Consider the following 16,188-nt stretch of genomic DNA (forward strand, 5'->3'; position numbering starts at 1 on the left):
AACCAAAGGGGAGAAGAGACGGTGAGAAGGGGGGAAAGAGAGAAAAAAACAAAAAACTCCTGGGTCACCTGTATGGAGAAAAAAAAAACAGAGGAGAAAGCAAACAACAAAGAGCAACATAATAAGAAAAAAAAAAGCACCATCACAATAAACTAGCTAGCAGTAGATATCAATAGTTACGAAATAATAAACGATATTGTGCAGCACGCAAGATAGACAGCGCACAATGTGCTTTGAGGCAGCAGCCAAGAAAGCTGTAGTGCGCGTCTGTGAATACCCGTGTGTACACCTGTGTGCATACCTGTGTGGATCAGCATGCTTGCATTCCAAAGGTTCCTTCATGTAATGATCTGCTAGGGAGTGTGGGGAGCCACAGCCCCGTCCTCCAGGGTATGAAGCAGGTATGGAGGAGATCAAAACTCCAGACATCCAGAGGCCCCCAGAACACAAGAGACCAAGGAAGACCCACAGAGGGGCAGCCGCGCCACTGTCCCAGTAAGAGCTGAGGAGAGTCCCAGATGAGGGCTCATTCAGCAGCCGTGGAGCAGAAGCCAGGGGGAGTTGCAGTGACGCGCCCGTGAGCTCCGCCGGCAGCCAGCTGTGCCTGAGTGACCGAGCCCCAGGCCAAGAGGCCGGGGGCACCCCAAAGTGGCCCAAGCGAGCCCCAATAAGCGGCCGCCAAGGAGTGAGCCGGTGTGTACCCGGACGCCCATCCCCAGATACAAAGAACCACCAACGCACCGACACCTGAGGGAGTCCGCCACCGGCAGAGGAAGTGGTGATGGGTGGAGATAGGCCTCCAAACCTTGGAGGGCCCGAGATGTCCCCAGAGAGGTGGCGTCTGATACCCAACCTGACATATAGACACAGACATACAGGCACACACAGATACAAACATCCATTCCCACCCTCATGCTCTCATATGCACTTCACACTCAACCGACGTGGAGACAGACATAAAGAGACGCTGTACACACGATCACACTCCCCAAGCGTACTCTACAGGTGGTGTTACCCTTTTCCCTGCGGTGGGGAGAGGCAGACCGCCCCGACTCCGCAGGAGCAAGGAGGCCCCACACTCCAGACCGCAGTCGGACGGCCAACTCCTCCTAGCCCCCCCGCTCCAGCAGGCCGCAGAGAATGGGGGTGAGAGAAGACTCCAAACCTCCCTCCACCCGCTCATTGTAGTGTTGATGCATGTGTGTTCTAAGGTGCAATTAAAACCCAGGAGGGCATGGAGCTACCTGCCAGAGAGCAGCAGGTAAGCGCATAGTCCCTCCTGCTAGCCCACAATGAGTTTCCACTTTGTCACAGTGGGAACACAGCAAATAGATGGCTCTAGCTGCATGGGTTCTTATGGGTCCTGGGTCTGTGACCCAGCATTTTGAGTTTATTTTGTATTTTTGATTTCTTATGTTAAATTGGAATTCTATTAAGTTCTTCTGTTGTTATCATTAGTTAGGATTTAGTTGATTGAGTCTCCTCGTTTATGAGTTTCTTCTGTTTGTTGTGTTATTTCCTCGTCTATGTAGGTTCTCCTTGTGTCTCTCTCCTCTGTGTCTGTCTCCCTCTCTATGTCTCTTGTGTCGAGTTGCCTGTCTCAGTTCATGTCCCTCCGTGTTTTATTTTGAAGAGTCTCATGTTTCCATCTTCAGTGTGTTTAGTTTTATTTCTCCTTGTGGTGTCATGATCATTTGTGTCAGCTGTGTCTCCCTAGGTGATCCACCTCTGTGTCTTACTGTTCTTTGCCAGGTTCTCTGTTTGGTTTCATGTCTAGTCACAGCAAGTCTCAGAGTTCTTCCTTCTGTTCAGGTTCATGGTTGTTTTAGTTCAGTTCATAGTTCCATAGTTGCATGTTCCTGTTCATTTTCATGTTCTTGTCCATCGTCATTGTTTAGTTAGTTTAGTTCTGTCCCAGTTTAGGTTTCAGTTTAGTTTCACCCTTGTTTCATCTTGCATTATTCTCCTATTTTGTATCAGCTGCAATAAAGGCTTGCTTTTTGTTAAACTTTAGTTCGTTTCTCCCGTGTCTGTGTTCTGGGTCAGTTTCCTAAATACACTTGCGTATGATATTTTATTAATCAAGCTGGCAGTGATTTTTGAACATGTGGTGATTTTTTGTGTTTTAGATAGCAGAGTGCAGACAGTAGACAGGAGTTTGGGGAGAGTGTAAGGGGAAATGACACACAAGCAGTCAAGGCAGATTCAAAACCAGGCCCTGCAGCAAGGACTCTAGCCTAACATACATGTGTAACCTGCTCAACCAGGTTAAACATAACAACACTGTAAATTAAGTCTGGCTGTGAGTTAGTGAGAGTTAGTGACAGTGAGTCAAACCCACTCCTTCCTCCTCCAACTAGAGAAAGGCTTTGTGTACGCTTCTTTAGAGTTCTTAGACATTCTAAAGGTTCTGGTGAGTCGTTCCTACTTTATTAACCGGTAAATTTCACTGAAGTCCAAAACAACTCTCAAGCCACTGGGAAGGAGACAACAGATGTATTTTATTTAATACTGTATTGGAATAATCTCAAAATGCACATCAAAATTACAATTAATATTAATGAATTCATTTACAAATAAATAAATGAATTCATTAATATTCCTCTTAATTTCTAAGAAAACAGTCAGCTTTGGCATGTGGTGTTTTTTGTGGGTTTTAGATAGCACAGTGCAGAAAGTAGACAGAAGGGTGGGGAAAGTGTGAGTGGAAATGATGCAGGAAATGTGTCATTTCCTTTTTGTTCCTTCTCTCAAGCTCAGGAAATGGTCTGAGGCATATTCAAACGATCGAAGAATTAATTAATGGCCGGACTTCTTTGAGCAGTTTTGTAGGAATGGGGTCTAAAAGACACGTTGATGTTTTGGAGGAAGTAATTATTGAAGTTAACTCAGAAAGATCAATTGGAGAAAAAGAGTCTAACTTAACATCAATGGTACTAAGAGTAGCTGTAGATAATATTACATCTGTGGGATGATTACTGGTAATTTTTTCTCTAATGATAAAAATTTTATTTGTGAAGAAGTTCATGAAGTCATTACTAGTTAGTGTTAAAGGGATTGTTGGCTCAAAAGAGCTCTGACTGTTTGTCAGCCTGGCTACAGTGCTGAAGAGAAACCTGGGGTTGTTCTTATTTACTTCAATCAGTGATGAATAGTAAGATGTTCTGGCTTTGCGGAGGGCTTTCTTATAAAGCAGCAAACTATTTCTCCAGGCTAAATGATGATCCTCTAGATTTGTGACACGCCATTTCCTCTCCAGATTACGAGTCATCTGCTTTAGGGTACGTGTTTGAGAATTATACCATGGAGTCAGGTACTTCTGATTTAAGGCCTTAGTTTTCACAGGAGCTACAGTATCCAGAGTCGTACGTAGTGAGGAGGTGAAATTATTAACAAGATAATCGACCTCTGTTGGGGTAGCGTTCAGATAGCTGCTCTGCTCTATGTTGGTACAGGGCATTGGAGATGATAACAGTGGGTGGATTATATTCTTAAACTTAGTTACAGCGCTTTCAGAAAGACATCTACTTTGATAAAGTCTACTCTCCACCGCTGTGTAATCAATAATTGTAAATGTAAATGTTATCAGGAAATGATCAGACAGGAGAGGGTTTTCAGGAAACACTGTTAAATGTTCAGGTTCGATGCCATATGTTAAAACAAGATCTAGAGTGTGATTAAAGTGGTGGGTGGGTTCTTTTACATTTTGAGAGAAACCAATTGAGTCTAATAACAGATTAAATGCCATGTTGAGGCTGTCATTTTTAGCATCTACATGGATGTTAAAATCACCCACAATAATTATTTTATCTGAGCTCAGAACTAAATTAGATATAAAGTCTAAGAAATCAGACAGAAACTCTGTGTAAGGCCCAGGTGGACGATAGATGATAACAAGTAAGACTGGTTTCTGAGTTTTACAGCTGGGGTGGACAATGTTAAGCATCAGGCTTTCAAATGAATTAAAAGTCTGTCTTGGTCTTTCATTAATTAATAGGCTGGTGTGAAAAATTGCTGCCACACCGCCCCCTCGGCCTGTGCTTCGAGATTTCTGGTAGTTAGAATGACTCGGGGGTGTTGATTCATTTAAACTAACATAATCATCCTGCTGCAACCAGGTTTCTGTAAGGCAGAGTAAATCGATTTGTTGATCAATTATTAAGTCATGTACTAACAGAGACTTGGAGGAGAGAGACCTAATATTTAATAATCCACATTTCACTGTTTTACTCTTTGGTTCAGATGTGGATACTGTATTGTTCTTTCTTTGTGATTGTTTATGTTTAAGTTGTTTGTTGCTGGTTTTTAGTTTGTTTTTTGTCTTTTTGGAAGCTGTGGAGATGGGTTTTTGGGGGGGTAGCAGGAGGAGAGAAGCTGCAGAGAGGCGTGTAACACTGCAACTCTGCTTCCTGGTCCCAACTCTGGATAGTCATATTTTGGGGGATTTAATAAATTTGTCCATATTTCTAGAAATGAGAGCTGCTCCATCCAAAGCGGGATGGATGCCGTCTCTCCTAACAAGACCAGGTTTCCTCCAGAAGGTTTGCCAATTATCTATGAAGCCCACATCGTTTCTGGGACACCACTCAGACAGCCAGCAATTTAAGGAGAACATGCGGCTAAACATGTCACTCCTGGTCTGATTGGGGAGGGGACCAGAGAAAACTACATAGTCCGACATTGTTTTGGCAAAGTTGCACACCGATTCAATATTGATTTTAGTGACCTCCGATTGGCGTAACCGGGTGTCATTACTGCCGACGTGAATTATGATTTTACTGAATTTACGTTTACCCTTAGCCAGCAGTTTTAAATTTCCTTCAATGTCGCCTGCTCTGGCCCCTGGAAGACAATTGACTATGGTTGCCGGTGTCTCTAGCTTCACATGTCTGAGAACAGAATCGCCAATTACCAGAGTTTGACCCCCGGCGGGTGTGTCACCGAGTGGGAAAAAAACGGTTACACACATAAACAGGTTGGTGGTGTACCTTGGGATTCTGTTTAAGACTATGCTTCCTCCTCACCGTCACCCAGCTGCCCTCTTTCCCCAGCTGCTTGGGGTCTGCCGGGGAACAGCTAGAGGGGCCTGCGGTATCTTCGGCTGCACCAGCTACAGGGTCCTGGCTAGCTACGGGTGAATGAAGGGTGCGAAGCCGAGTCTCCAATTCAGCAATCCAGAGCTGCAAATATGCTACATTTGTTACAGATATCATTACTGCTAAAGGAGGCCGAGGAGTAACTAAACATCTGACACAATGAGCAAGAAAGTGCAGGACGGACAGGTGAAGTAGCCATGGTGCTAATGAGTCGGCTACGAGCTAAGCTAAGCTAGCAAGACAGTACAGAGACAGTGAGTGAATACTTTAGCTATAAATTAGGTAGTGAGTACACAGAAAGTGTGCTTCGGATGAAGCACGTGAAGATTATACTATGAAAGAAGAATGTATTTAAAAGTTGTTATTTAAATTGCTAAGCAAATAAGCTACTCAGAAACACCACTGTGTTTGAGCAGGAACAGGAAGTGATACTCTACCACAGAGCGAGCAAACACCAAGTGACAGCGCCACCAAGAGCGCCACCAAGTATTTGACAGTATGAGAGTATTTTAAATTATCATACTGTATTTGTCTGTATATTGATAACTTTTGTGTATGTGTTTATTGTTCACAGATTCAAACACACCTGTTTCCACACCACAAACAGCAACCCAAAGTAGAAGTGTCACTGCAGGAGTCTCTATACATTGTCCTGACTGCTCCTGGCTTCTGGTTGTGCGTGCGTCCTTGGCTGGTGTTTTGCTAATGGCTATTTTCCTCATGCTCTTCTACATTAGTAAGACAAGAGGAACTTTGGACTGAACACCAGAGAAAATGACACAAACATTTTCAAAGTGTAGATTGCATGAAACTGTGATGTTGCATGAGCTTATTGAAAATGAATTTTGCATCTCAAGTTTTAAGTTTTTCTGATCACTTTTAAAAATACCTTTGTAACTTGAGTAGCTGTATGTTAAATGTTAGCAATTGAGAGTGATTTTTTCATAAAGAACTGAGCTGATGTACTAGGTCACCTCCTTATCCACCATTGTTTAATTTTCATATTTTTAGCATATTTCTGTAATTTTATGATCATCTCCCATGTAATTTACATCCCTGTGTTCCTAGCTCCATAGTAGCTTAATATTAAATGTGGCAAGTAAAGCCATGACAGCAGCCTCGATCCAGAGGGGATTAAGTCAGGTGTAAAAACATGAACATGACTGAACATGTCACTGTCAAATAGCAGCCGATAGTGATTTATTACCCAGGCTGGTCTCATAGCAGGGCTTTTACATAAGAGCTTCTTTGTTGATTCTTTGTTTTGTTTTTTTTGTTTTTTTGTTTTTTAATAAATGATTGTTATGTTCAGGTGTCCAATCAATCTGTATTCATTAAGGTAGCTGGTAATAAACTGTTCACACACCACATTTAGACCAGATTAAAAAAAATCTGAAATTAATTTGTGATTAATCGCAAGTTAATTATGGACAATCATGTTCTTAATTGCGATAAATAAATAATAGTCACATTTCTGTTTACTGTTTCAGCATTAAGTCTCACATAAATGCTGCATTTTTAACATCAACACTCAGCTACCAGTTAGAGCTGAAATGAGTCTGCCTGTCCAGATGGTGGCGCAGTATGACTTTTTCCTGCTCTGTTACAGAGAATACAAAACTCAAAAAGCTGTAGATCATCTTCTTCCTGTGATAAGAAACAGCTTCATTACTGGAAGAGTTGGAGGAAGAGTTGGAGGAACACAGCAAATCTTCATTTGCACACCGTTATTTATTTACTTGTGTGTGTGTGTGTGGGGGGGGGGGGTGTAAGGCATCAGCATTGTATAAAAAATGGTAAGAAACCAAGTAATATTTTGGCGACTCAGGCACAGAAAACACAAGAAACACTAGAAAAAAAAACTAGAAGTCAACTAAGGGTTTAAATGCACAAAGGGCAAAAAAAAGAGACAAAAATAAAACAGAGAACAAACACAGAGAAAGAGACACACAAACTTGACAGGGACAAAAAAGGAAAACAAACATGAAGATGAAACTGACTAAACATATGAGGGTACATAAGAACAACAGGCAAATTTTTACTCTAACACAGAGACATTCATGGATCACCACAAAACAAATCATCCAGGTGAAGGACAAGGAGCCCAAAACAGTTAGCAGTTTATGTGTAATTCTGTTATTAGGCTATGTATTCCTTTATCCTTCTGTAGAGGTGAAGGGGCTGCTCTTGCGGCGACCAGCAGGCTGTCTCTGTCTGTCAGTGTCAGTGTTTTAACTTATTTTACTTCATTCTTTTATTCTTTTATTTTTTGAGCCTGAGGAAATCCTATAGCATTGGCTTGTGCTTTGTGGAACTTCTTTTAACAAAGATGGGTTTTTTATTTCGCATGGTTTTACTAGCAATCCTGATGGTTGTTTGGAGTCATACTCTCAAACAATTACATACTCACGGGAGTTTCTTCTGGATCTTCGGTGGACAGGCCCGTCTCTGGACTCTTTTCACCCTCCAGTGTTTTCCAGCTCTGGATTATCCAGTAACCACAGGGGCACTTTTGTTTTTAACAGAGTCAAAGCTAGGAAGTGGGTTAAGAAGGGAGGCTTACGTCAGCGATTGCAGAAGCAAATGCGATACAGTCGTATTCCTTTACCATCAATAATCCGCGCTAATGTGCCGTCTCTGAGAAGTAAATTGGACGAACTGCATTTGAATGTCACACACTTACGTGACTACAGGGATACATGTCTAATGGCATTCACAGAGACTTGGCTCAAGGATTCTGACCCTGATTGTTCTCTGGAACAAAATGGCTTCAGGTTTCCCATATGTTTGGATAGAGATCCCGGAGCTACCCAGAAATCTCAAGGAGGAGGGGTGTGTTTGTATATAAATCAGAAATGGTGTAAAAACATGACCGTTCGTAGACAAGTGTGTCTGCCTGACATTGAGCTCCTCTCTGTGTCTTTGAGGCCGTTTTATCTGCTGAGGGAATAAAATACAAGGATAAGATAGAGGCGGAGATGGGTAGCAATAACTTAAGAGTGGCCTGGGCAGGCATGAAACACATGACTGGTCACTGTTACAGTGACTGTAATAAGATAAGTCTCCCTGGTTTTAGTTCAGATTCTCAGTTAGCCAATGAGCTGAATAAATTTTATTTGTGATTTAATGATAATTATAATTCAAGGAATACACTTGATTTCTTAATAGAGAGCACCAAAGCCCCCCAGCTTTGTTGTCTGATGAAAGAAGGGTGGGAAATCTTTTCAAAATGAGTAAGACTAATAAGAGTCCAGGTCCTGATAATATATGTGGTGCTTAGAACATGCGCTGAGCAATTATGCAAATTTTTTTATTACATCTTTCTTTTATCTCTTCAGCAACAGAAGGTTCCAGAGGTATGGAAAAAAATCTTTTTCTTCAGCTTTTAATATAATCCAAACTAAACTTCTTAACCAGTTTAAACTCGATTTTAATCTCGTTGGTTGGATTTTAGACTTTTTAACTGACAGATCTCAGTGTGTGAGAGTAAACGGCTGTTTCTCCAAACAGCTGAACTCTTCTACTGGCTCACCACAAGGTTGTTGTCTCTCTCCTTTACTTTATATTTTGTACACTAATGACTGTCGAAGTACATAGGCCAACAGGCATTTCATTAAATATGCAGATGACACAGTGAAGAGGATTCACATGGGCCTGTTGTGGATGAGTTTGTTTTGGGCTGTGATCAGTCCTTCTTAATGATTAACACCTTGAAAACCAAGGACATGGTTATTGACTTCAGGAAGTCACCCCCCCCCCCCCCCCCCCCCCATCCTGCACTAACAGTGGTAAATGGTGCAGCCATTGAACTGGTGGACAGTCATAAGTATTTGGGGGTTGTTCTTGATCAGACTATGTCCTTTGAGTCACATCTTGCTGCTACAGTGAAAAAGGTTCAACAAAGACTGTACTTTTTAAGGAGGTTGAGAGGTTTTAATGTTTCATCTGAAATGATGACTCTTTTTTATAAAAGTTTTATTGAATCTGTTTTAACTTTCTGTATCTTTGCTTGGTACGGTAATATGTCCCTGAATAATAAGACCAGAATTAGCAACCTGGTTAAAGTGACTGGTCAGATTTCAGGGAGGTCTCAGGTCCAGCTTGTGGACTTTTATAACAGGCAGGTGCTTAAGAAGGCAACTTCTGTCCTGTTGTGCTCAGGTCATCCTCTCTTTAATGATTTTCTTCTTCCATCAGGTCGTCATTATAAAGTGCCTGCAGTAAAGACAAAGAGACATAGATTGCCTTTTGTACCTACTGCAATTATCATAGTTAATAACACTAAACCATAAGTGTTGTTGGCATTGCACATTGCGCTTTTTTGATGATAAATTCTAGGTTGTTTTCTCAGGCTTATATTATATTATATTATATTATATTATATTATTTTTGTGTGTGTATGTGATGTGTTGTTTGTTTGTTTGTTTGTTTGTTTGTTTGTTTGTTTGTTTGTTTGTTTGTTTGTTTGTTTGTTTGTTTGTTTGTATGGACATACTGCAAATCAATTTCCCGTTAGGGACAATAAAGTTACCATTGACCATTGATTAAGGTCTAGTAAGGCTTCTGATTCTAGTAAGGCTATAATTAGGTTTAATGTTCTTATTCTTATGAAATAGGCCTGATACAGTTTGTCTGCCCTGTCTGCAGTTTAAAAAGAAGAAGCATCAGAAACTAACAGAGATCACTGTAATTGTTTCCTCTTCACACAAATCAACTGACCTTCACTAGATGTAACTCAGATTTAAAAGCTTTGTGAGCTCCTGATGTCATTTCAATGTTAGAATTCATAGACACTGTTGCGTCTAACATTTTATTTTCAGGCTGAATAAACTTTTTGTATTTCCCATCAGTTTCACTGCAGTGTTTTCACACGTAAAGAACAACACGAGAATTTCTGTAATTCTCCAGCAGACATGTCTGATCAGATTACTGGAATAAAGAAATATTTATGGTTTTTTAACTTATTCCATTTATCTTTGGTTAGAAAAAATAAAACCATTTAATTGTAAACTGGTTTGGTTACTACATATTTGTGTATGAACATATAAACTCTGTTGATTCTTTCATGGTGAACTTCACCATCATTATGTGAGTTGGATGTAGCCAAGCCTCATGTAGAGGCACAGGACTCCCTTGATGAGAAAAAAAAAACTGACACCAGAGCTTTTCACCAAGACTCAATCCAACAACAGACTGTAAGATTATCTTACTGTAACATCTGTTTTATTGCCAGAAAATAAATTATATATCAGGTAATGAAGCCACATCTAAGGAAGGTTATATACATATGTGGATAGATACAGTGTTGACAGTGACAGTTGACAGTGTTGCAAATACTTTACTTTAAATTCTGTTTCCACCGGCATGTAAGCTACAAGATCTACAAAGCCCTGTTTTTACTTATTATTACTTTCTTTTGGTCGTGTGAAGGGAACCTGCAAAGTAAGAATTTCATTGCTCTGTGTAACCATTTGTGTTTTGCGGTGTACATGACAATAAACCTCTTGAATCTTGAATACTTTATTAATTCCAGGTGGGAGATAGTTCTGTTTTAGATGATCAGTTAAATTATGAAAGCTAGAAAATGTAAACATTGGAAATATAAACAAAATAAGTAAAAATAAGTAAAATAAAGTGAAATCATAAATTAAATATTTCAAAGTTAAAATAACACCATGGGGAGCTTAAGACTCATCATGAAGATCGATCACTCCACAGAGCTGGGAAACAAGCTCTGAGGACTGGGGTTCACGCCATCAGGAAGTTTTCTTCTGATTGGTCAGCAATCAAGGTGAGTGTGTGACAGTTCATGTAATCAAAGTTGGGGTAACAGTCAGGTCTCTCTCCTGACACATAAGATTTGTGCGGATGAAAGCTTTACCCTTGAAATACACGAAAACTTTACAAAGGATGTAAACATATTACAGTGATTATCACACCAAACATTAAATTAAACAAACCCCAAAATCACAGTTTTGTTTTCCAATCCAATGAAAGAAATAAACGATGGTAATTATGAGAAAACAAACAAGTGTACAGTGTAAATTGCTCGTTTTGGAAAAATTGTGTAACAGAGGGCTGAATATGGATGTTTACTTATTGTCTCCAGTGTGTTTACTGGTTCTATGACCTGCAACTCTGGCACTCTCCCCAACTTCACACCACATGATTTATATCATTATGTTATCAACAAGGCCTCAAGTTAAAGTTCATGTATCAACACATAGACAATATTAGTCATTAGTCATTGACTTGTGTAAAGATACACCAACATATTACTCCAGTGCTTGCTTCCCTACATTGGCTTCCAGTGCATTTTGGAATTTAATTTAATTTTTTACCTTTGACTTATAAAGTGCTAAATGGTCAGACACCAGACTATTTGTCTGAACTTTTGCACCTTTATACGCCCTCAAGAGCCCTTCGATCAAGTGATCATTTACTCCTTACCTTACACAAGTCTAAAATGGTTCACAGAGGGGATCGGGTGTTTGCGGTTGTGGCGCCAAAAATGTGGAACAATCTACCTCTCTACATTAGAAAGGCCCCAACTGTCACTCTTTTTAAATTCCATCTTAAAACATATTTTTTTCTCTTTGGCTTACTTTCCTAAATGAGAGTTACCAATTCTTTTATCCAATTTACTTTTAATTTTCTTACCTGTTGTTGATCTTAATGTCACTGTTTAATTATTACTTTGTACAGCCCTTCGGTCAACTCTCTGTTGTTATTAAATGTGCTTTATAAATAAATAAATGAAATGAAAATTAAATAATAATTCACGTAGTTCATCGCTCGTGTTCGGTTCAATTTAGTCCAAGAAATAAATAAATACAAAGTGGAAAATAATCCAGTCTGTGTTTTATCGCCAATCCAATCCAGAGAAAATAATTTAAAAAATTAAAAATTAAAAAAAAATCATAGGAAGAAAACTCCACTGTGTATTCCAATCCAATGAAGGGAATAAACTATGGCAACTATGAGCAAACAAACAAGGGTACTATTGTTTGTGTTGGAGGAATTGTGTAACGGAGGGCTGAATATGGATGTTTACTTACTTATTTACTCCAGTGTGTTTACTGGTTCTATGACCTGCAACCCTGCTACTCTCCCCAACTTCACACCACACGATTTATATCATTTTGTTATCAACAAGGCCTCAAATTATATTGGATGAGATCTGAGGGCCTACAAAAGTTTGCGTGCTTCTCAGTATTTTTTGCCATGATGAGAAACACGCTGCAGCCACGGTCTCAGTCAATGCTCAGGTATTTATGTGATGAGAGGAGAAACTGACAGAATGAAAGCTGGAATGAGTCTTTTTGCTTCTTCTCCTAAAAACAATTCATAATGTAACGTTTCATACCTGGAGCATAACACACCTCTGTCCTATAAATACACGTGTTGTATAAATGTTTACAAAGACACTTATAAATCATCTTCCTGCCTGTTTTTTCCTCTGTTCCTCTTCTTTGTTTTTAACTCTCTGAACACAGTGCACAGTTTGTCCACATATAAACGCTTTCATTTTAGTGTTTTATATAAACAGTGCAACACAGTAACAGACCTTTTTTTTATTTATTTAAAAAACAGCTGTTTTTAAATTCAATTGGAGAATATTTAAACAACAAAGGTTTAAAGTTAATTAAACACATGTTTGTTTTCACATGGGAGAAGTAAAGAATAGAATAGAATAGAATAGAATAGAATAGAATACTTTTATTTGTCAATTTCTTCAAATGTACTTGCCATACAAAGGAATTGAAATTACGTTTCACACTGTCCCATGCGTAGGCATTGACAACAATAAGGTGCAGATGCACAACAAAAACAAAAACAGCCCTAACAATAAGGTAATAAATAGTAATATAATAATATAAATAGTGCTAAAAGAATACTAAAAATATATATATAGTTGCAGGTGTGTGCAATTGCAATACAAGTCAGGAATGTTTTCAGTTCTTGGTTCAGAGAGTGTTTCCTTGTTGGAGAGTGTGCGTGGGTGGGGGGGGTAGAGTCCAATCTGTCTACTATACTTCTGCCAATCTGGTGATTCTGCTGGCTGGGAGCCGGGAGGGAAGAGAGTTCAGCAGTCTCACAGCCTGGTGGATGAAGCTGTTGGTGAGCCTGGTAGTGCGGGAGCGGAGACTTCTGTATCTCTTTCCAGAGGGCAGGAGGCTGAACAGACAGTGCGCGGGGTGGGTTGCATCGTTGACAATTGTGATGGCTTTGCGGGTGAGGCGAGTGGTGTAAATGTCTTGCAGGGAGGGGAGTGGTACACCAACTATCCTCTCAGCTGTTCTCACAATGCGTTGTAGAGCTTTTCTGTTATAGTCAGTGCAGCTACCGCCCCACACAGTGATGCAGCTGGAGAGGATACTTTCAATAGTTCCTCTGTGGAATGTAGTCAGGATGGGTGGTGGAGCACTTGCCCGCTTGAGTTTGCGCAGGAAGTAGAGGCGCTGTTGTGCTTTCTTGGCCAGTGATGCTGTGTTGGTGGTCCAAGAGAGGTCCTCACTGATGTGCACCCCCAGGAACTTGGTGCTGCTCACCCTCTCCACCGCAGCGCCGTCGATGGTCAATTGGGGGGTGACAGGTGTGGCCTCTCTGGAAGTTGACAATAATCTCCTTGGTCTTACTGACATTTAGCAGGAGGTTGTTGTCTCTGCACCACGTGGTCAGGAGCTCAACCTCTTTCCTGTAGTGGGTCTCATCGCCCTTGGTGATGAGCCCCACCAGCGTTGTGTCGTCCGCAAACTTCACAAGGTGGTTGGAGCTGTAGGTTGGTGTGCAGTCATGTGTCAACAGGGTGAAGAGCAGAGGACTGAGCACACAGCCTTGTGGAGCCCCCGTGCTCAGGGTGATGCTGTTTGAGACCTTGTTGCCCACTCGCACCGCTTGAGGCCTCTGGCTGAGGAAATCCAGCAGCCAGTTGCAGAGGGAGGTGCTGAGGCCCAGTCTGTCCAGTTTACAGATGAGTTGTTGTGGTATTATGGTGTTGAATGCTGCGCTAAAGTCTATGAACAGCATTCTCACATATGAGTCTTTCTTGTCCAGATGAGTTAGGGCTGGGTGGAGGGCAGAGCAGATTGCATCCTCTGTGGATCGTTTCGCTCTGTATGCGAACTGGTGTGGGTCCAGGGTGGGAGGTAGGGTGGATTTGATGTGTGACATGACTAGTCGTTCAAAGCACTTCATAATAATGGGTGTCAGTGCCACGGGGCGGTAGTCATTGAAACAGGCTGGGGATGGTTTCTTTGGCACAGGTATGATGGTGGCAGTCTTGAAGCATGATGGGACAGTGGCTTGCCTCAGGGAGGTGTTAAAGATGTCTGTGAAGACATTCTTCAGCTCCTCTGCGCAGTCTTTCAGCACACTACCAGGGATGTTATCTGGACCCGCTGCTTTCCGGGCGTTGATGGTGATGAGTGTCCTCTTCACGCTGGCAGCAGACAGGCACAGAGGCTGGTCGTGTGGAGGTGGTGGTGTTTTCTGTGGGCGTGTGTTGTTCTGTGCTTCAAATCGTGCAAAGAAGCTGTTCAGGTTGTTGAGCAGAGTGGTGTCGCTCTCACAGCCACGCGCTACAGGCTTGTAGTCTGTAATAGCCTGGATGCCTTGCCGTAGGCTTCTTGCGTCCTTGCTATCATTGAAGTGGGAGGTTATCTTGTGTGTGTAGTCCTGTTTCGCTTTCCTGATGCCACGGGACAGGTTGGCTCTCGCTGTTCTCAGGCCTATTTCATCCCCAGCTCTGAAGGCCTTGTCTCTGGCCTTCAGCAGCCTGTGGACATCTCCTGTTAGCCATGGCTTCCGGTTGGCTCGAGTTGTGATACTTTTCACTTGTGTTACATCATCAATGCATTTGGTGATGTATGAGCTCACCGTGTCTGTGTACTCCTCGATGTCTATGATGTTATTGTAGGTGGCTGCTTCCTTGAATATGTCCCAATCAGTTGACCCAAAGCAGTCTTGAAGAGCAGAGGTGGCCTCCTGTGGCCACACTCTTACCTCTTTCATAACAGGTTTGATGACCTTCACTCTCTGTCTGTATGCTGGCATTAGCATAACAGTGAGGTGATCAGAGGTGCCGATGTGGGGGAGGGGGATGGCTTTGTATGCTCCTTTTTCCTGTGTGTAGACCAAGTCCAATATGTTGTCTCCCCTTGTTGGAAAATGTACATGCTGATGAAACTTTGGGAGAACAGTTTTAAGATCAGCATGATTAAAGTCTCCTGCGAGGATGATGAAACCGTCTGGGTGTGCTGTTTGTTGTTCACTGATGGCCTGATACAGTTCGTTCAGCGCCGCATTTCTATCGCTGTTGTTGCTAGATGGAGGTATATAGGTAGCGACCAACAAGATCGAGCTTACCTCCCTGGGCAAATAGAAAGGGCGACACTTCACGATCATGAACTCCGCCAGTGATGAGCAGTGTTTGCGTACTACAGTGGCATCCCGACACCACTCGTCACGGATGTAAACACAGACCCCGCCACCTCGGGTCTTGCCTCCGTCTATGAGAGCCCTGTCGGCTCTGTAGCATGCTAGCTGCTCCAGTTGTATGGCCGAGTCCGGAATGTTGTCATTAAGCCATGTCTCGGTGAAAACTAGCACACAACAGTCACTTACTTTGCGATTCGCTGATCTCAGAAGTCGTATGTTGTCCATTTTATTGTCCAGAGATCGAACGTTGGCTAAGAGGATCGATGGTATGGCTGGGCGAGTTGGCTTAGCCTCAAGCCTGACTCGGACTCCTCCGCGCTTGCCCCGCTTCCTTGTCCTAGCGCACCGCTTTCGACGCCTCCTTGCCCGGGGAGGGTTAGCAGGCGAGTCCGGTGAGTTGCTAGGCCAGCTAGCAGGCTGTCGCAGAAGTCCTATCTCCCTTAGCATCTCAACGTTAGTGTTTAAAACTTGGCAAATCTTGCTTCTCCGAATGTGTAAGAGAGCCTGACGACTGTACACATATTCCGACGTGGACTGGCGAGAAACACTTGCAGAAAGACACTTACTTGACGAATAAAACATCGCATTTTCGGGAGAGCGTGAGGTCGCTGCGTCTACACGCGCCGCCATTTTACAACACCTTATGCACTGA

This window comes from Diplotaxodon limnothrissa, linkage group LG3 (genome assembly GCF_057381915.1).
Source record: "Diplotaxodon limnothrissa isolate DT_005_m linkage group LG3, D_limnothrissa_male_GT1.1, whole genome shotgun sequence".
Taxonomy (NCBI): Eukaryota; Metazoa; Chordata; class Actinopteri; order Cichliformes; family Cichlidae; genus Diplotaxodon; species Diplotaxodon limnothrissa.